Source organism: Corapipo altera, unplaced genomic scaffold, assembly GCF_003945725.1.
Source record: "Corapipo altera isolate COAL_440 unplaced genomic scaffold, ASM394572v1 24b, whole genome shotgun sequence".
NCBI lineage: Eukaryota > Metazoa > Chordata > Aves > Passeriformes > Pipridae > Corapipo > Corapipo altera.
This window is the reverse complement of record NW_020884888.1, coordinates 7,753,335-7,775,447: the sequence shown is the minus strand read 5'-3', so window position 1 is coordinate 7,775,447 and position 22,113 is coordinate 7,753,335. Positions and strand designations below refer to the sequence as shown.

The 22,113-nt window shown below is 38.3% G+C and overlaps 1 protein-coding gene across 4 annotated transcripts in view; it reads right to left on the bottom strand.

Annotated features, from left to right (window-relative positions):
* Positions 1-22,113, bottom strand: part of GALNT1 (polypeptide N-acetylgalactosaminyltransferase 1) — a 90,644-nt gene that overhangs the window by 50,077 nt on the left and 18,454 nt on the right. The window contains exon 2 of one of the 4 annotated variants that reach the window (XM_027643937.1): positions 15,991-16,187. The exons of 1 other annotated variant lie outside the window; for it this stretch is intronic. The gene's annotated coding sequence lies outside the window, so the exon portion shown is untranslated. Of the gene's footprint in view, positions 1-11,203; positions 11,225-15,990; positions 16,188-22,113 lie in introns of those variants that run through there. 2 more of the 4 variants (XM_027643936.1, XM_027643939.1) reach the window with 2 other exon arrangements.

The following is a 22,113-nucleotide window of genomic DNA, read 5'->3' as shown; positions in this document are numbered from 1 at the left end:
TCTGCTTTCTCATCTTGAGTGCTGTGTGAACATCCAGTCTTGTAATTTCAAAAAGGATATAGAAGGATTAGAAAGAACAAGTGAGAAGTGCAAAAGGATGAATTCAACAAAGAACAGCTTCATTATAAGATGAAAGTACCATTTTTCCCGGTTGAAAAGATGTAACCTAAATCAAGTGGCCGGTCTGTAAAATCAAAAGCTGTATGGAGATGGTAAATTGAGATCAACTGTTGCCTTTTACTCCTCCTTCTTGTATTGGCAGAAATAAAGCGAATTTAGCAGCAAGAGGTTAAAAAACAAAAAGGAATGTATTCCCTACAACGTATAATCACACAGGGGAACTGCCTGCCACCATACACTGCCAGTGCTACAAGTCTATTCATCAGCTATTAAATACCAAGTGTTTACCCCTACTTCAGGCAGTCCCTGGCTCTGAACCTCAAGTCACTGCATGCTAGGAGAGTACAGTGAGGAAGCATCCTTACAATTTCCCCTATTCTCTTCCCTAGATATGTGTATCAACCACTAGCAGGAACCAATACTGTATACTGACAAGATCTCTCTGACATACTGCACTTAAACTCTCCACAGAATAGTTTTCTTTTACTCCAAATCAGGACACTGTAGAAAAAAGTATCAAGTCATACCACCACCCTGCTTGTACTTAAAGAACACAAATGTCAATAAGACATCACATGTTTTGAAAGAAAATTGTATCAATTCTTATAATCTCAGACTTCTTGAAGTTCAGTCTTGTGAGATATTAGGTTATAAAAGAAAGTGTAAAACACAAAGGAACACAGTGCTTAGGGATTCTCAAATCAGCAAGACACCAGGAAAATTGTAATAATAATCTAGATTTTCTGTCCATAAAAATACTAAATATATCAAGTGTTTTAGAATGCATAGGCTGGTATATCTGCCTCTAACACAAGAAAATTCCTTTGACAGTTCAGTGAAATGTCAAAGAGACACTCTGTGAACCCTTCGAATCCTTTGAGGATTCAGAGAAGTCATGAAGAGATGGTTATACAGAAATTCAACACACTGTTTACCATTGATAAGGCCCTTCCCTGTACCTTTAGAGGAAGCCTTTCACTCTCTTGGGCAGTTTTCCATCTCATTATTTTTTTACCACTGATTTTATGACAGCAATCCCCCTGTCTGCTTACCAGCAGAATTCAGACAACGCACCAGTGAAGCAGAGGGGTCCAGAAACTCAGATGAAGCAAGTATTCTTAGCATACCAGAACCCTGAGCCAGAGGTCTGGGAAGAGGACTCCACCATCCAGGGCTTGGGCTATATGCCTGGTTCTTCTCCCTAGCACTGAAGCAGTGGTGGTGGCCTCACCCATGGGATGGATGTTTTGCCTGAGGTGTTGCTTCTTCAGTGGAAGGGTCTATTTGACAAAGTAAGCAATGATGAACAGTAGGTAGATGCATCTTCAAAGAGACCTCACAGCACCACAAGTCTGAGCCCCATGATGCAAGAAAGAAGAGACAGCTAGGCATTGCACTCAATGGATAAGTGGATGGAGACTCCTAATATGGGGAGTAAGTGAGAGACAAATCCGGGAAATTAGTGACTTGTGGCAACAGAAGGAAAGCCTGTGGATGCGCCTTTCCAGAACAGTTATACTTCCTAGGATGCTGCTGAAAGACTGATGAATCTGCCTGAGTTTAGCTTTTAGACAAGCACCCCTTGGCTATTCATTCAGGTATGAATCAATGACACTGCCAGGTGCCACATGAACCTGAGCATGTGAGCAGGGACAGCAGAGCTCAGGGTGTGACAGTAGAATGTAGCAGGCATGGGATCCAGATACTGCTCCCCTCAATTGCTCCAGTGGGATGGCAAAATACTGGCAAGTGTGCACACAACCTGTCAACACCTGGTTGCATGGGTGGTCTCGAAGGCAGGCTTCTAAGACCACAAGACCTGCTTTGAGGAATGACGGCTGCTGGCCAGGAACTGCGAAGTGAGGCATGCAGCATCATGGAAAACCCTTGCTCTGCTTCTGCAAAACACATAGAAAGTGGTAGCACAGCTACTTTGGAGGAATACAGAAAGATTTCCTGAGCACGTGGAAAGGTTTTCAGATAATCCTGGACTATAAGTTCAAAAGAAACAAGAGTAGCAACAAGAAAGGATACTGGTAAAAAGAAAAAAAAAAAAAAGACTGAGAATAATGCAGGTCCAGTGCTCAGCATAAAAAAGGCCGAGATATTCAGTTTCTTTTTCGCCTCCTTTGTTATTGGGTACCCTAGATCAGAGTCCACGGCAGAGCCTGAGGGAGTTAAACTTCACACACAGTACAGACAGACAGAATCAGGGATCTCATCAGCCACTTGGACATGTGCAATTCCATGGCACCAGATAGGCAGCATATGAGGCTGCTGAAGAAGCAGGCTGATCTTACCGCGCGGTCATTCTCTATCATCTCTGAAAGGTCATGGTGACCTCGAGTTGCTTCAAGATCAGAAAAAAAAGCTATCATCAGGAAGGAAAAGGAGAATCTGGAGAACCATCTGCTAGTCAGTCTCACTCCAGTCCCTGCAAAGATTATGGAAGAAATCGTACATACAAAACCACAAAAAACCCAAACAAAACAAAAAAACCCAAACAACAAACCAAACCAAACTCAACCCCAAACAAATCACCACAACACAAAAACCATACCATACTTGAACAACTTGGTAGCTTGCTTTAAGAAGAGAACTGCTTTGGTAAAGAGGGGAACAGCAGTGAATGCTGTTTACATTGACTTCAACAGGGACTGTGAAAGTCTTCCAGAGTACTTTTTCAGAACTTAATGAAATTTAACCTGAAGAAGTAGCCTACTGGCAGGGTGGACAGCTAGCTGGCCCACCAGGCTTTATGGGTTCTGACCAACAGTACAAAGTCCAGCTGACAGACAATCTCCAGTGATAATTGTCTGAGGCTGAACTAGAGCTGATACTGCTTAATGTCTTTACTCAGCACCTGGCAGATGGGACTGAATGCATACTCAGCAAGGTTCCTGGTGACATCCAGCTGGGGTGGAGCATGCAGACAATACCATTAGACAGTATGCAAGAATGGCCCAGGGTGGTTGATTCAAGAGACGTCCAAGAGTTAGAAAAACAGGCAGGTTGAAACCTCAAAAAGTTCAATAAATGCAAGTACAAGTCCTGTATGCAGCATAGAATAACCTTATTCCATGAAGGATCAAGTTGGATGGGGCCTTGAGCAACCTGATCTAGCTGGTGGCATCCCTACCTGTGGCAAGGGGATTGGAACTAGATGATCTCTGACTTCCCTTCCAACCCAAACCATTCTGTGATTCTATGATTATTACCCATATATCACAGAATCAACCAGGTTAGAAAAGACCTCTGAGATCATTGAGTCCAACCCATGACCCAACACCATCCTGTCAACTAGACCATGGCACTAAGTGCCACATCCAGTCTCTTCTTAAATACCTCCAGGGACGGCGAATCCACCACCTCCCTGGGCAGCCCATTCTAATGTCTGATCACTCTCTCTGTAAAGAATTTCTTTCTAATGTCTAACCTAGACCTCCCCTGGCAGATTTTAAGACTGTGCCCTCTTGTCCTACCTCTGGTTGCCTGGGAGAAGAGACCAACACACACCTCGCTCTAACCTCCTTTCAGGTAGTTGTAGAGAGTGATGAGGTCTCCTCTGAGCCTCCTCTTCTCCAGGCTGAACAACCCCAGCTCCCTCAGCTACTCCTCATAGGGCCTGGGCTCCAGTTCCTTTACCAGCCTTGTTGCCCTTCTTTGGACGCTCTCCAGCACATCAGTGTCCTTCCTGAACTGAGGGGTCCAGAACTGGACACAGTACTGAAGCATGCTAGAAAGTTGCTCTGCAGAAAGAAACTTTTGGAGCCTGATAGCAACTTTAACATGAATCAGCAGCGTGGTCTTATGGCAAAGAAAGTCAACTGAATTTATAAACAAGTCCAGTAACCACTGACATAATCCCCAAATACATAGGTTAAACAATTGTATTTACCTACTGAGTAACGTAATAAAATTGAAAATTTTTTGCAAAACCAAGTATTTTTCATCCCTTTGAAATACCGGATAGTAGATGACAAAACTCTTACACCACGGAAGAAAAAGGAGTATTAAAAACACCCTGGAAAGGGTAAAAACAAAGGCTGTAATTTATCAAGAATAAAGTGAAAAGAGGAAAAATGGGTACGTTCAAGTCTTGTTACTTCTGAAGGTCAAGTGCATTTTTTTTTCCTCTGTGACAAAATCTGTGATACATTTGACACTATAGAAAAAGGTCATCTTTAAAATTACTGCTCATATAAAGAGCATTGTTTCACTTTACGACCTCTTTTACAAACACAGTTGGCACAAGAAAGAAAGCTTACTCTTTTTCTCAGTATGATACATAACTATTCAGTCATTTTTATCTTTGGATCAACTTCATCTTTGTTTATACTAGTGATCAGTCTTCAATACGACTTTGTAGCAGACTTTACAAAGGATTTCATTGCCGTTATACAGCTAAATCAGGATTCTACACTGGATGTGTCACGTAACCAAACAAAGCTGATGTAAAGTTTGTTTTCCAGACTTTCAGATATGAATAAACAGAAGCTGGCACAAAGGAAGGGCTCATCAAAATCCTGACACAACATTTGCTATGTCTAAACTATTAATGTCAATTTAAACCAAATGGAAAATGATTAACCGAACAGCATCTAAGGAAAGATTGATGGCCTACACGAAATTGAATTTTCAGCTTCTCAGTCTACTTAGTAATGAGGGAGAAAAGACTGGCATACTCTAAGGTAACATTCTAGGCATATGTATGGATTTTTGAGCAAAATTCTAAAAAATGAAGCCAATGCAAATTGTCATGAGCAGTGTCTACAACTCCCTATCTCTGAACTATTAATGGACCAATCCAGTTGATTACACCCATATTTGAAAAACAGAAGCGATGCCAACACTACAATCAGGTTTCAGAACTACTTTTGCTACTGTGCTGCTGTGTTGTTTGGAGTTTTTTTTTCTTTTTTACTGGTCCATGCTCTGTTCAGTTGGTTTCAGTGCTTGTTTGCAGAGGGCTCATTACTATCAGATCATCAGTAAACAGGTCAGTTTGATAATAAATAAAGAACCCTTTCAATGCTATAAAAGTAAATGTAAAAAACCCCGTTCAAACCAGAAGGTCAACCCATCACCTGTGGAAAATGTGTGTATTCTGCATCTTCTTCACAGAAACACGAATACATCCAGTAAATTTCAGCAGGCAAAAATAACACTCATGAGTTCAAGGATGCCAGTGCTTTACTGCTCGGAAGTTAATAAAAAAAGAAGTATTTTTCATCAGGCTATGCTCGTTTGATGGATTTTGAAAGGTTTTAGTTCAGTACAGTTCAGCAAGTAAGTTCTAAAGAGTTGATGAAAGAAAACATCATAGTAGTCTGAGCAGTGTGAAAACAATTCATTAAATCTTATTCTTAGAAAAATCTGAGAAATGTTGGTCAGTAAAATCAATTTCTATTCTTCTTGTTCTGTGCAGGAAGACTGTATTTTTAATTAATCAGAAGAGATTTTTCAATTAATAAATCAAGTTTTTAATTGACATTTGAGAAAAATATCAATTATGTTTCTAAAACTTGTAGGCCTTGGAAAGAAGGAAGAACAAACATAGGAGTAGCTGACTACAGTTGAAAACCAAGGATGAACTTCATACACGAAGGCAGAAACTTTTGGTTCATACACACTTTCCTACAAATAAACAGAGCGTATTTTAGGCTTATAAAAGCAGAAGCTCTTATGAGATTAAAATCTCTCTCATCACACAGGAAAGTACTACCAAAAAGAGAACAACAGGTATGTACTCATTCCACGATTTTATCCAACTATTTACAACTGCATGGAACTAAGTCACTGTGTACTTAAACTTCTGATTCTCCCTATTTAGAATCAGAGAATCATAGAATATTTTGATTTGGAAGGGACCTTCTTACCTAAATAGTCTTTACTTAAACTCTAAACTTTTACGATTAGTTCTAATTACTTCTACAGATACATAGTAAGGAAATAACATTTCTAAACTGAGTTAACAGGCTTTTAAAACCAAGTTATTTCAGTTAATGCAAGAAGTTAACTGAAAATACATTGGTATTTTGGTACCTATAGTTTTCAGAAACATCTTTACTCTAATCATTGAACTTCTGAAAACAGTATATCATCTGGTAAATCAGTGATAATTGTTTCTCAAATGAGTTTGTAGGTGTGCCAAAATCCCTCAAAATATAATTTTTGAGAATGAAATAAAAGATTATTTGCACAACTCCTCAAATGAAAACCTTTGAAATCACTTAAACTACATTTTTCCCCAGCCATACTTAAAGTCAATAGTTTTTAGATTGACTTGAAGAAAGTCCTATCTTGCTTGCAGAAAGAATAGGCTAGGTTTCAAAGAACCAGATGAACAATATTTTAGTCAAATTCAATCCACAGATTTTGGATTTACATTCTTTTTACAACAATTTTTGCTATTCAAGAAAAAGAATAAATTGATCCAGGAGGGAGACAAATTGTTCCCTATCACTGTAAATATTACAAGAGCTCAAGAGGATAGCTAAAATGTGGAAATTAAGAATACAATAAAAGTACAAAGAATACTGCTGTCGTATAAGCAGTTGAGAGTCACTGGATGTCTATTCTATAACTTTAAAGTAGCTTTCAAATGTCTGAGGCAATAATTTTATTTCTCTGTCTGCTCTCCAGGTTGAATGAAAATTATCTAAAAACAGGTATCTCCTTCAGGGATCCTTCATACATTTCCACTCTCTCAACTGCTTTAAAATTTAAAACATAACTCTATTATGTCCAGTGAACAATCAGTATACATTACTTAATATTGCAAATCCTATTATAAAAAACAACCATACATCATTTTACAGTACTGCTTCAAATATTTGGAGTACATCATTAGTCCAAGTTAACTGCAATACATAACAAAATGAATACACAGTATATAGAACCTTGAAGCAAAGAGCAGTAAGTGTTTGCAGCACAGGCATTAAGTTATTGGGTATTACAGTACTGGCAGGGAAGTTCAAAACCCTGCTATTCAAATCTTTTCCTTCTCATACCAAATGGCAGATATTGCCTCTCCTGACAGCTGCAGAATAGGCAATACTTTTAGAAAAGCAGATTTATAAGCCAATAGACAGTTATTTCTTTTCCTGAAACAACTGTAGTCTTAAATTGGGCTACTGACACCTCAGATGCTGACAGAGAGCAAACATCCCTCTTCAAAGCCATACCTACTTCACATGTACACTCTGGGAGGGCTACTGAGTGTGCTTAACTAGGAGTAACACCCAGCTAGAGAATACAGGTGGTATTTTCATCAGTGAGTATCACAGGCAGCATGAAGACAATGAGCAATTCATGAGTGAAAAGCTTTTGTTATTAACAGCAGAACGAGATGATCTAAACACCAAGCTCATAAACCCTTGACATGCAATAATTAATGGCTAAAGATGCATCAGTAAGACCTATTCAAGCCTTCTGCTACCCTTCACAGCAGCCTAGAAGGCTGAGATGGAATTTTTTTGCTTTTTTCTTTTTTGCAGATTCACAGATGGCGACCCAGCACTTAGCTTTTTCAGCACAGCAATACTCCTGCCGATCAGCATCCCAGAGCTATAAACTGACTCCAATCTTCAATAAATCCCTGAAGAGCTGCGCTAGCTGGTCTTTCAACCCCAACACTACAGGACTTCTAGAGGAAAATCGAGGTCACATCAACACAGGTGTTCTAGGGGAGGACCTCCATTTCCTCAAGAAAAACAATTTTGTCGTGTTAGCTACAGACAGTTCAAATTCACCATTACTCAGAAGAAACAGTTTAAAACTAAGTTATTTTAGCTTCCCTATCAGATCTAAATGGTCTTTTAAGAAATAAAAAGCTGAACTACCCAGAATTTATATTGCAATGGAATGGTGTCACAGGATTATAGATTAGGCTATTAGTATACTGTTTGCTGTCTGCAAGAAAAAGCTGTAAAGACCTCCACATGTCTTAAATGCTCAGGCTTGTGACATGATGTAACACAGCACAAAGGCTTCTAGCCAAAAGCAGCATCACTTGGCCTTACAAGGCATATTCTAATTACTAATAACCAAGAAGCCTTATATTCCATAGGCTATTTTAAATACCCTGGCAGGTGCCAGATGAGCTGTAAGTAGAACAGGCTAGCTGATAATAGGACTTCTTTTAAAGTTAAAATTCCTTCTGAAAAAAATTAAATTTAGTATTGTGAGCAATATTCTTGAAGAAATCATATGCACTAGATTAGACCATGTGGAAATAAAACCATAGCAAGCTGTTTCATATTCTCAGTGCTCATATTTTCCATCTTCCTTTATAATGTTTCTGCATGGTCCAAAAAATCAAATTGACTTCCAAAATATTTTAAAAGTTGTACATTAAAACGTCCAACTGCAAACTCAGAATTTACTAGCTAAGGCTAAACTAAAATGAATACTATCCTTATCAATAGGTCACTCTCCATACAGACATGTCAAATAACAAAATTTTCTGAAGAGGATACTTTCTTCAGTTTGCTCATGTCAACATTCACAAATGTCAGGTAGCATTTGCTTTTGAAGTATTTTGAGAGAATAAGCAAATTCTTCTTGAAAACACTGATGAACAGAGACAAAAGGGTTTCAAATTTACTCTCTATTCTGCCATTAAGGTAGAAGCTAGAAGAGAAGAAAACTAGAAACTCTGGTATCAGGATTAAAGAATTACAAATTTCAGGGAGAAATCTTTACTTAAAGGTCAGGAAAATTCATCATCGCTAAGCCAGTTACACAGTTTTCATAGACCAAGACCTAAGCAGACTCTGAACAATCAAGTGAATAAATCTTTATACAAGACATTCTTGACAACTTCCTCGTATGTTGTGAGAAATTGTAAAATCTTTCAAGCTAAGTCTCAAATGTTCTAAAATAACCAACCTCCATAAAGCTTCTGATTATTTTTTAGGTATGTATCAAAGCCAAAAGATAGAGTGGAATAAAATTGTTCATTAATTCTTCAAACACTTTTAGAGATGGCAGAAAATTACATAGGCCAATAGTCAGCATTAAGGATGAATCACTAATGGGCAAGAATTTGAATTAAAGTAAAGTAGAGTCAGTTAATTAGAAAAAAATTATTACAAAAGAGACTTCTGGAAACATTGGGTAAACTGCAGTCAAAAGATTGAATCATGCTTATGTGATTAACTGTAGAAACCTTCAATCCTGAAAACTTTCTACTATAAATTAAAAAATCCAAAGGGAAATTTGAAGAAATACAAATAACTTTGAAGAACACACATTCTCTGCCTTCAATATATTTTGAGAATACTCAAAATACTGTGTTTCAGAAGAAAAGCTTTAAAAAAAACCACAAATAAAGAAAAATTTAAGTTACATGCTGGGGTCATAGGGTGCTTATCCTAGAGAAGCTGACTAAATTCTGCCTAGAGTCAGAACTTGCTGACAAATACAGGTAGATATTGAGTTAAAAACTGCTGACAGGATAATGCATGTTACTAATTGTGAAGACTTAAAGAATTAGGAAATATAATTTGAAAAAATAAGGGCGATAATTATTTAACACATAGTGTGTTATTTAACTGCAAGTAAAATGAAGAATGGTAAAGAATTCAAAGGTTTTGTTGGCAAGTTTTACTTCTCATCCCATGTCTGGGGAAACACCATAATTCTAATCAAAAGTAACTCAGCAGCTTTGCAGGGCTAACCACTTTTTGAAATAGAGAGAAAACATCAGATCTTCTTCCAAAAAAACCTAGCATCAAAAAAAAAAAAATCAGAACATATGCCTGTTGCTCTTTCTCTAGAAAGAAGAGACTGATCAGATAGATATGGAGAAAAAAAGGAAAGCTAGCATCATCCCATTTTGTGATACATTCATAATATTTTTGCAATGTTTCTCACCAAGACTTGTGCTCCTTTGCTATATCCATATGCAAATATAAAGTCTACCTAGAAAGCAAAAGGCAGCATTTATACAGAAAAGCCATACAGTTTTTAAGCCTACATTCACACATAAGTCGGTTCTCGCATCATAAAGCTGTCTGCTCAGCAGGTAACTTCTGCTGCTAACAACTGTTTTCTACTTAATTAACACGCACAGTATTTCACTAAGGATAAGATTCTTCACATCCATCCTTCCCTTTCCTTTTTAGATTCACTTGTTTTAGATGTAGTTTTTCTTAATTCTGTCTTCCCAGAGATCACTGACAACACAAGCTTGGGAAATATCATAATTCTAAGTTCTTTGTTTCAATTGCTAATCCATGCAAATGTACAGATGGTATAAAAAGAACAACCACAAGATTTTCTTCAAGGACCCATAAACTTGTCCATGTAAAGTCTTTCTTTCTAAAGTAAGCAATATCCATATTTTAGGTTCTACTTTGAACAGGTGAACAAGAAGAAAAGAACTGTCAGATAAAAAGCTAAAAAAGGCAGAATAATAAAAGCAGAGTTCTGTAAATCCTTTATAACTTGGGATCATTTTGCAAGACTGGTCAAAGAAAGAAGAAACTGAAAGGGAGAAGTTGCTAGAATAGTTTGCAAACAAACCAATATAGCAATGGCTCTTCTTCAGCACTAGCATCCTGGATACTTTCTTTCTCCCTATGCCACCTTGTTCTTCAGCACTGGTACTGGTATTTCCACAGGAACAGACCTTAAACTCCAGAATTCAGACTTCAGGTGAGCTACAGAGGTTTATATGTTGAAGCACCTGTGATGCCTGACAGCACAAGAGAATTTTTACAGAGGTATCAGTACTGTCCATTTTGAACAAAGGCTTGATTCACATTTTGGGACGTTCTCAACACAGAGGTCTACTCTTCCTTGCCTTTTCACTGCATTTTCCCCTTTATTATTCAAACAAGCTAACCATCCTTAACACTCAGACAGGCTGCAGCTATGACCAATTCAGTTCCATATAAGCAGATGCACTCTCCCTCCCTGTTGCTCTTACATGTACATCTCCTAGCTTGTTGCCATACCAACAAAAACAAAGATAACAGGTAAAGTAGACACAGGATGGAAAAGTGATCTACTGTTGCTGGTGGACTCAAGACCATAGAACAAAAGAAGGAGATAGAAGCAAAAGTTAAGAACCCACTTATCTGAGAAATATAAAGCAGCCCATGTGATTCAAAAAGCTGGTGCACACAGTATTCACCTATCCATGAAATACCTTCCTGTAAGTGCAAAAGTAGACAATTATAAATGATGAACCAGATCACAGAAATTTTAATGGACCATGGACATACGCCTAGCACTATAAAGTATTAACTGGCGGAGCTTCAATATTCCATTAAGTGGAGCAGAGAGAACTTAGTTTGATCCACATATGCCAGTCCTAATACAAATAAATGAAACCATTTTACATTAGCAGTCCCTACAAAAAAGAGTAAGTGACAAAGAGGATGGGCAGACAAGGAAAACAAAATGACCAACCAAGTAGTTTATGAAAAATTGGCAGTTCAATGGTAAGCAAAACCAAAAGACAATATAAGGCCAGCCAGCAGAATTAAATCATGTTTAATTGCAGAACACTGAGACTATATAGGAAAAAAAAAATCACAAAGATTAAAAATTACAGAAATCCAGTCTATTAATTTCATCACAAACACTTCACACTTTGTCCTCTTTCACCCTGCTCCAAACCAGATATATTAGATAGCCTTCAAAAAAGAAAATAAAAATTTAGAAACCAGAACTTCATTTGCCAGTATTTCCAGAAAAACTAAGTGCTGGCTACATTGATGGCTTCTCTTAGACTCATCAGCAATACTACAGCAAATATTTTAAGCAACTCCACATTCACTGGAGTAGTACTTCCAAACAATTTAAAAAAATCCACTAGTTAAACTTGGTTTGCTGAATCTCAGGAAAAAAAAAAAAAAAAAGGTATGAATATTGAGACCAAGATCATTTAAATTTAACAGTGTGACAAAACATCTTGGGTTTGTAGTTTTACAGAATGAACTTTCTTCTGCACTCTGGACACAAAAATATAAAAAATATACCATTATTAATGAGACAAAATGTAACAAGAAAGAAAAAGGTCTGCAAAAAGGAGGATATAAATTTAAATAAGCTCTTGGGTAGCCTTATCAAGTCATTGTTATCACAGCATTTGTGCAGGATTGGATGTACATTTTTGGTTTTCCAAAAGTTAAACAAAACCACTGAGCACTTTTCCCAACTTTCAACTTCATTTAAAAATACAAAAATTGACATTCAATTTCACATTTTATCAAAAGTAGCAATATGGAAAAGATGAGTTCTACAGAAAACAGCAATTATCTTTTGTTAACAGCTTCAAAAATCTTCACTTCTTAAAAATAAGAACAAATCTACCATGTTTTGAGCTTGTTTTTGAAAAAAATGCTAGAAAAACAAAAATCAGTAAAACTGCAAAATATTAGTTTTCACTTAGATCATAGAAATTTTTAAACCAAGTCCTTCTCAAAAGAAAGTATTGCGTTTTCATTCTTCTGTAAGAAATGCTTTTCAAATGTTGCTGGGTTTTATTTCTTAATATTGCAGAAGAAAACAGATTCACTCACATGTTAAATTTCAAGACTACATTCTTCAGCTAGTAATTCCAAAAAAGGTTTTCCATCTGGCCTAACTTGTAAGTTTTCATCCTAGTATGAAAAACGCTTGGAAAATCTAAATAAAATAGCCATATCAAGATATAGGAAATGCATGGGTAAGGTAAAAAAGTAAATAAAATTTAGAATTTGTTATTTGTTGTGCTGTGCATCAGTCCAGAGAAATACAAAGAGTGTGATCTGTAATTTGAGGTAGAAAGATTATTTCATGGAAGAGTTCACTTGTTTCCCCAGTTACCTACAAGAGATGGTAACAATTTTCTGCATAGTTGCGTAGAGAAAACAATCAGCAGAACATTAGGTATGGCAGAAATGTATCAGGTTTCACTAAATTACTTAAGTTTCTTCAAATACTTAGGTGCTTATTACTTCACCAATTGTTTTGCAGAAACTGTCAAGCACTTTGTGAAAAACAGCTAGTGCATTTAATTTGACATGACTTTTGAAGGTACAAAGCTTGTAGCAACTTAAGCTTTTTTACAATTCAAAATTCTTGACTAGAAGCCAAGAGAGAAACAGGTCACCATAAAAAGGTTAATCTGTCAGAAAACATTAAAAAAGGGAATATGGCAGAACTGTTTTGCAGATTTAGCTACACATTAATTGAAAACCACAGAACTTGTGTAATACAATCACTTCAAAAATTTAAATTAAATCAGATCAGAGATCAGATACTTTTTAAAGACTCTTTTAAAATTCTGTGCTCTAAAACATTTAAAATTACTTTTCAGTACCTTTTCTGAAAGATTTTCAACTTCTCTGAAAATACTAGAATCTTGACAAGAGAGTAGACACGTCTGAGAAACTAGACCACATGATCAGACCACAGTTAAGGATTCATCAACACACTATTACTGTGTAAGTAGCTGCTAATCCAACATGCTAGCCTTATGCTTTGCCAACAAAAATCTACACAGCAGTGAAGAAACTTAACCAGAGAACTGACACAACTGCAAAATAACCGAGAACAATTATGTCTGGTCAGCCACATCAGTCTCTCAGTGCAGATCCAGACCAATCGGGTATTCCCCTCAACAGCAGTTATTTCTACTCAAATCTGTTATCTCATTAAACTCACCATAAGAGTCAACAACCACAGAAGAGGTGACTGGGTTACCAAGAAAGCAGTATCACTGAAGCTACAGCTTGAGCAGTAAATCCAGAAGTAAAAAATTTGTTAAATTTTTTTTTACCCTAGTTTTTTTTTTTCTCAGTAGCTTCTACTACTAATAAACAGTATTAGGTAGTAATTTGGAGTATATTTTTCCCTCTCTGCTAAACTGATGGTTGTTCAAAATACACCTTTTAAGCACTGAATTTAAGAGTACATGTTCGATCTTTTGAAGTTGACTGGAAAAGGACCCACTCAAACCTGAAACAGATTTTTCACATTTTACCCTGCTGAACCTGAACTTCAGAGTTGGACCCAAAGAGTTCTTCAGATCTCAGTCTGTGGAAACTAATCTATGAAAACTGCTAACAGGTTTCAGGAAAGAAAAAAATCAAGATGAAAAATAAGCACAAAATGTCAATACCAATGATACCAAGTGCAGGACACCAGCTGATGCACTAAATACAACTGCACTGGTTAATATTTTCTGCCAAAGGAAACGGACTGGTCATACTACATATCTTTGCCAGTCTGTCCCATTAAACTTTGGTTCTCCATCTTGTATCAATCAAGTTTAAAAAAAGCGGAAGATGCACACAGAGAGAAGACTTCAGAAGGATTCGGTTGTTAAACACCTCACTGGGCAGCCAGTGATTACACAGCGGTAGTTTAATAAATCATCTCTTATTTGACAAGGATGCTTTCAGGGAATTGTGTTTACTGTAGAAAGAGAGAAAATAAAACTCAGGCTTTGTTAGTTCATCTGGATGGAAAGTTGATCTGAATTCCAGCTCATTGGCCTAGATCATTCTTTTCAAGATATACTGAGAGGGTAAATTTAGGAGAACTAAAAATGGGGTGTTTTACCTACTTGGATACTGTACTTTAGGTGTGCAGCTATTTAACAATCTTATGGATTGTTTAATAGCTGCAGACAACTGAACTGGTCCAACAGGACCCTGAAGGAACAGTACAATACGGAATATGCATGTGGTGGATTGATCCAGGCTGAATGCCAGGTGCCCAAAGGTGCTGTATCACTCCCCTCCTCAGCTGGACAGGGGAGAGAAAATATAACAAAAGGTTCCTGGATTGAGATAAAGGCAGGGAGAGATCACTCACCAGGTACCATCACAGGTGAAACAGACTCAATGAGGGTAAATTGGTTCCATTTATTACCAATCAAATCAGGGTACAATGAGAAATAAAACTAAATCTTAAGAATACCTTCCCCTCACCTCTCTCTTCTTCTCAGGCTCACCTTCACTCCCTACTTTCTCTACCTCCTCCTCCCTCCAATAGCGCAGGTGGACAGGGAATGGGATTTACAGCCAGTTCATCACACTCTGGCTCTGCCCCTTCTTCCTCCATGAGGAAAGGATTTCTCTTCACCCCTGTTCCCATGGGAAACAGCCCTCCCTAAATTTCTGCAACATGAGTCCTTCCCACAGGCTGCAGTTCTTCACAAACTGCTCAAGCATGGGTCCCTTCCATGGGGGGTACAGTCCTTCAGGAACAGACTGCTCCAGTGTAGGCTTCCTATGAGGTCACAAGTTCTGCCAGCAAACCTGCTCAAGCCTGCATCTGTCTCTCCTTGGGGTCACAGGTCCTGAGTGGGCTTCCCATGGGGTCACAACCTCCTTGGGGCATCTACCTTCTGCAGTATGGGGTCCTCCCTGGGCTGCAGGTGGACATCTACTCCACCATGGGCCTCTGTAGCATGCAGGGGGACAGCCTACCCTACACCCTGGTCCGCACCACAGGCTGCAGGGGAATCTCTGCCTCTGTGTCTGAAGCACCTCCTCCCCCTTCTTCACTGACAGTGGTGTTTGCAGGGCTGTTTCTCTCGCATATTCTCACTCCCCTCTTCAGCTGCAGGGTTTTTTTCCCTCCCTTCTTAGACACGTATCCCAGAGATGCTACCACTGTAACTGACAGGCTCAGCCTTGGCCAGTGGCAAGTCCCTCTTGGAGATGGCTGGCATTGTCTCCATCGGACACAGGGCTAGTTTTAGCAGCTTCTCACATTCACTTCTGTAAGTAACTTGCTACCAAAACCTTGCCACGCAAACCCAATATAATCCAATCACAAAGCAGTAGTACACATGCAGTCATTAAGTGCTCCCTTTGCTCTAAGGCACAAAGCATACAGATCTGACCAAAGCATCAAAAATACCTGCAATACATTCTTTACAAACCTCCTCTGCAGGTTTACAGCCATCTGGATGGTCCACTAGCACCGGTGGCAAAATCCTGATCCATTGCTGTAGAGCACCTGTGGCAGGAACCATAGAGCAACAGACTGGCCTAGGACATTCCGACATAAACACAGAAGCAAAAGAGGTCTTCCAACCACAAGGTCTTAAGGCTGTCCTAGAAGAAAAACAGAAATTCATGTAAGTTCCCAGCTCAGTTCTGGTAGAGCTTGAGGTGGAAGGGGAAGAATGTTTCACATTAAAGATTTCAAAATCCAAATTCCTGTGCAAGGGAGAAGGAGTCAAAGATTGTTTCTAAAAAGAGGTAGTGAACTGAGCTTGTGAGGAAAACAACATATGCAGGGTAGAGTGGAGAGGTGGAACAAGTCATCAACATTTTTTAGCCTTTCAGATGATATGATTTAAGTGGGAGGACTGCCTGTCCTCCCAAATAAGCAGTTATCTATTTTTGAGTTCTATATATGTCATCCTCTATCCAATCATGAACACTTAGCACAACAAACTATGAATTGTTCTCAATAAGGCTAGAAAACAGCCTCCTCAACAGCACACATTCACATGAGCAGCTCTCCAGATGATCATTCTTTTGGACTAAATTTTCCCATACATATTCAAGTTTATAGATGTAGGGGGTTTTACATTCTTTCATCTCTCGCCCACAAGTTAAACATTAGCATTTATAATGACAGCTTTTGTAAAAAAAAAAAAAGTGATATTATACTAACATAGACCTGATGCTTAAGAAGTAATGTTTCTTCACTTCTAAAAAAAAAAAAGTGACATCTTAAAAATGATGCCTGAGCCTTTCCAAATCTTATCTGTTTAGCTATATTGAATGAATTCCTTCCTTTATCCAGCTAATACAGCAATGTCTGAAGGAAATTCTAAGCAGTTGAAAAGTAAAGATTATATCATAACAGACAAGAGAGGAGGTTTGTTCAATTTTTAATGCAATTGTAATTTTTCAGCACTTAGGTAATATTTGCCATATATTATATGAGTTTATATCTTGTATTTGCCATATTATATATGAGCCTACTTAGTTATTCAAGTTTATTGCTCTACCTGTTTAAACTGTTAGCTGTATGTACCTGTCCAGATGAAAAATTATGTACAAGGGAGAAAAAAAATAAGATGCTGACACTATGACAACATGACAGTATGGGGGAAGTACATGATAAGGAAAGCTAAGATTGGCAGTGATAGAAAAGGTGTTTGTCAACTGTTTATTCTGAAACAAATTATTATGCCAGTACTGAAGCAGGTGAAGTAAGTATAGTACTTGGCAGTTTCCCATTTATTTGCATACCAAAGTAGAAAGGGAAAATGTTTCAACTCCTAATTTCGATCTCCATTGGAGGATAGATTACCAAAATACTGGTAAAGTATACTGATAGAATAGGAATACTGAGCAGAAGTGGCTTACAGTCTGATTTTTAAAAGAACTGGCTAAGGATCTCCCAGAAATGATACCAGTTTTTACCAAATCTGAAAAAAATAGGGAAATTTCAAAGGCCAGAAAAATATGATCCAAGACACACCCAGCAGGGCACCTAACATAAATCAAGTTTGTTTCCTTTCTGAACATGTTAGTATAAGAGATCATGACATCATCACAGCAACCTTCATCACAGCAAATGCCTTCATGAAGGTCAAACACAGGTTTCCATGACATATCTGACTAGACTCTTCACATTGCACTGTAACATGCAATACACACACCAAAAAAGACAGTGTTGCTTATGTTAGATTAGCTTTTTTGTATTACTTTTCTTCAGTAAAGCTCAAGTGTCTTACAGAGGCAGAGAACATGATTCATTTTTACAGATGGGGAAACTAGTCTGTTACTGGCTAAGTGACTGGCATCTGGGAGCAAATTTTCTTCTATCTTCTCAAGAGTTTTAACTGATACATCTATCTATACATCTTATCAGGTTAGATGAGATGCTTATTTAGTAATTTTGCTAACTCATATAGTTTTTCATAGGAGCCTAAGATGGCAGGCTCTTTGTTCAGTGCTGTCCAGACACCAAATAGAAATAGCCCTCATAAAACACAAAACTAAAAAGCAAACAGTGAGAGCAGGACACGCAGTCCATGTTGCTGTTAGTAAGCAAGACACATCTACCAAAGGTAGATGTTTGCTTATTTGTAGTGAGCTTCCACACACTTAAAAGCTTGTGATCTCCGTTGATCTCTTCTTTGGGTTACAAAAATGCCAATTCCATCATTCCTTCTGCACATACCATCTTTTCTAAATCGTCCGTCATTACCATTACACTCCTGAGGCAAATTAACTGTGCCTACAGTTTTCTTGAAGTACAGTGGCCAAAACCGATAAAAGTACTTGAATTCCACAACATAGAATGGAGTAAAAGGTTCAACTTCACATCCTCCACATTATATTATTTAGTCATAGCAATACATACACACACCTCTTCTTTGTGAACAATTCTGCATTGTTAACTCTCCTTTTATAATCTGTGGTGAGGAATGGGATGGTAGGAACAACTGAACAGTTGTTTTCCATATTTTATTTTATTTTGACCTCAACATAAAGTTTTTCACTTATTCGTGTAAATCACATCCCGTTCTTTTAGGCTATCTTTCCAACATTTAAGACTTTCCTGAATTGCCATGCCAGCTTTGTGTAACTGCATTTATTCCCAAATACATCTTGCCTTCAGATTTCATAACCATATGCTAATTACCCAGGTCACGAAGAACAGTAAGCTGAAACAACTACACAAAACCCCATGCAATATGCTTTCCTTGCTGTAAGTGAACCACTGAAAAAACCTCTGGCTACTGTTAACCTAATGATTTTACACGCGTCCTAAAATAGCTTTTTTTATCTGGGCCACGTTTCCTTAGTTTGCTCTGTAAGAGTATCACATGTGGCTTTCTCCAGTCTACAAGCTTCCTGTTGCAGAGGATGTTACACTGGCTTGATGATGCATTTCTAATCTTCACAGAATCACTGAATGGTTTGGGATTGGAACTAGATGATCTATAAGGTCCGTTCTAATTCCCCTGCCACGGGCAGGGACACATTCCGCTATAACAGGTTGCTCAAAGCCCCATTCAACCTGGCCTCAAACACTTCCAGGAAGGGGCATCCACAAGTTCTCTGGGCAGCGTGTTCCAGTGCCTCACCATCCACTCAGTAAAGAATTTCTTTCTTATATCTAATCCGTATCTGCCCCTTGTCCTACCACTATATGTCCCTGTATAAAGTCCCTCTCCAGCTCTCCTGCTGGCCCTCTTTAGGTACTGGAAGGTCTAAGGTCTCCCTGGAGCCTTCTCTTCTCCAGGCTGAACAGCCTCAACTGTCTCAGCCTGTCTTCCATAGGAGAGGTGTTCCAGCCCTCTGATCATCTTCGTGGTTCTCCTCTGGACTCATGTAGCAGATGCACATGCTTCTTATGTTGAGGGCTCCAGAGCTGTTTGCAGCATGCCAGGTGGGGTCTCACAAGAGCAGAGTAGAGGGGGAGAATCACCTCTCTGGACCTGCTGTTACTTTTGCTGCAGTCCAGGACAGGGTTGGCTTTCTGGGCTGCAAGTGCACATCGCAGCTCACATTGAGCTTCTCGTCAACCAACAAAACCATACTCCACTCAACCTGTATTTGTACTCCAGGCTGATTCCTCACCCTCAGTTTATATACAGGGCATGGCATTCTATGATATGCAATATCCCTTTGACCAGTTCAGGTCAGCTGTCCTGGCCATGCTCCCTCCCAGTTTTTTGTGCATCCCCTCACTGTCAAGAGCACGAGGCACGAAAAAGTCCTTGACTTGGAGTAAGCACTACTTAGCAACAACTACAACATCAGTGTGTTATCAATATTATTCTCATACTGAATCCAAAATACAACTCTGTACTAGCTACTAAAAAGAAAATTAATTCTATCCCAGTTAAAACCTAAAAATGAAATAAAGCTTTTTTGAAAAAAAAAGCTTTTGATTTTTCAGGAGAATCCAATATTCTGAGCTTTTATTTAAACCTAAACAAATTTTAGCCAGTCATTCTAATATGCTGACCAGATTCACAGTCACAATATTTTTAAAGTGCAAAATATAATTGTCTCATATTCAAGCAAGTGTCTATACTGAATAGCCTCAATATTTCCATTCCTATTATACAGAGAACTTTCTTCTGACACATTTAATAACAGCAGCAATCATGCAGAGCTATCTCTGCACAGTATCTTTTCCTAATTGTAACACCCCACTTACCACTTTCACCTCTTCCTAAATATAATATGGACTGACTGTATGATTTTTCATTCATACATTATCTTCCCAGTTTTTTCAATCAACTTCTGTTTATTCACTGACACTCCTACACACACAAAAAAAACCATGCAGCTGCCATAAAGTATGGAGCCAACTCCACTGCTTCAATTTATTTTTCTACCACATCAGTACAGTGGTATGACCCTGCACGTGGTCATAAACATCAGTGCAAGAAAGTGAACAGCAAAACATGGAAAGGAGAAAAAAATTTAGTAGCCTGCCATTAAACTCCAGAGAAAACAGATTTATAACACTGAGAAAACCACATCTTCTACCTGTTGTTCTTGAGGTGAGCAACAATATTTAAAAAAACCAGCACAACACCACCACAGTTTTATTCCACAGGTCTCCATGGTTTTATCTTATATAGAAAGACAGTAAGGGGAAAAAAATGAATTGAATTCTTAATGGAGACAATCCAAAGTTTTTTTCCCTGCATGCAATTTGTCAGGAAAAAAAGATTCATAGATATCCTTTATAATAGAATCAGCAAAACCATAAAGACAGGTATATGTTTAACAGGTGTAAAGTACACAATGCTATGATACTATCTCCCAAAACTCAGAAAAAAGTTGACGAGTTAACACTCACTTTGATCAGACTGACAGCTAAAGTGTATGCCATTACTTCTCTCGGCATTGACCAATAGCTTGTTCACCAAACAAGCAATCATTCTGGCAAGTACAGCCACGCAAACAACACAGCAGCACCTTCTTCTCATAGGCCTCCCGCTGCCTCCTGTCTTCTGGGGACACTGACTCAAAGCAACACAAGAAGCGTATGAAAGGGACCAAGAGTGACTGAACCCATAGAGGTATTCTAAAGTAAACATGATTTTTAGAGATCAACTGTAAAACGCACCCCAACCCCAAATCAAGACCATTGCAAAGCTCATTTTCACATTGCTTGAGAGTACTACACTGCTGGAAAGCACGAGAAAAAATAAAAACACAAGACAGTCTACTGTTTTTACCAGAGAAGTGTCTACTGTCATATTCAGCATCATTACTAAATCTCTTTGGACTGCAAAAAACAGCTTTTTCATAATTCAAACCGTACCTACACGGTGAATCACTCAACACGAAAAAGAAAAAAGCTATCTTTCATAACCTCACAACTGCTCTCCAGAAAGACATAAAACCAAATTATTTGCAAATCATGAGTAGCACCGCTGCCATTCTTAAAACTATTGTGATGCAAAACATTAGTAAGGCAATCAGCAACGGTAGTTTATTTTGATAACATTAACTTACATCAGCTTTAAGTAGGAGCATGGAGCATCAATCCAGACACGCTTGCCTTCAGTGGGACTATCAACAAAGAGCTGTGTGTTGACTGCTTCGAGCTGGCAGACACCCTCTGCACCTTCTCTTCAGCCACCAGGAAACACTACCTTCATTGTTTCACAAGTATGCAAAGCAACCAGCAAGGGTGCGTATGGAGGATGTGAGCCACAGTGCAAAATGCATTAGACACTTCTCAGCTCCTTCAGTTTACAAAACATTTACTAAGAAGGAACGCAGAAGTCAAAAAAACAAGATTTAGTGTCAACCAAAGTTTTTTGTTTGCAGTGTTTGTTTACAAAGAGTGGGTAGTTTAGTTTTTCAGTAATATTTCTATTGTAATAGGCTATGAAAACAGAGACTGAGCTGTACTTTACTCTCAAAACTTCCACCTTCCTATCCTATACTGCAATAATTTCAGTCTTCTTCTCTTGCCTCCTGCTCATGTGAACTGAGGTGGGACCAGCAGCAGATGCATATCCCTGACATTATAGACAACACA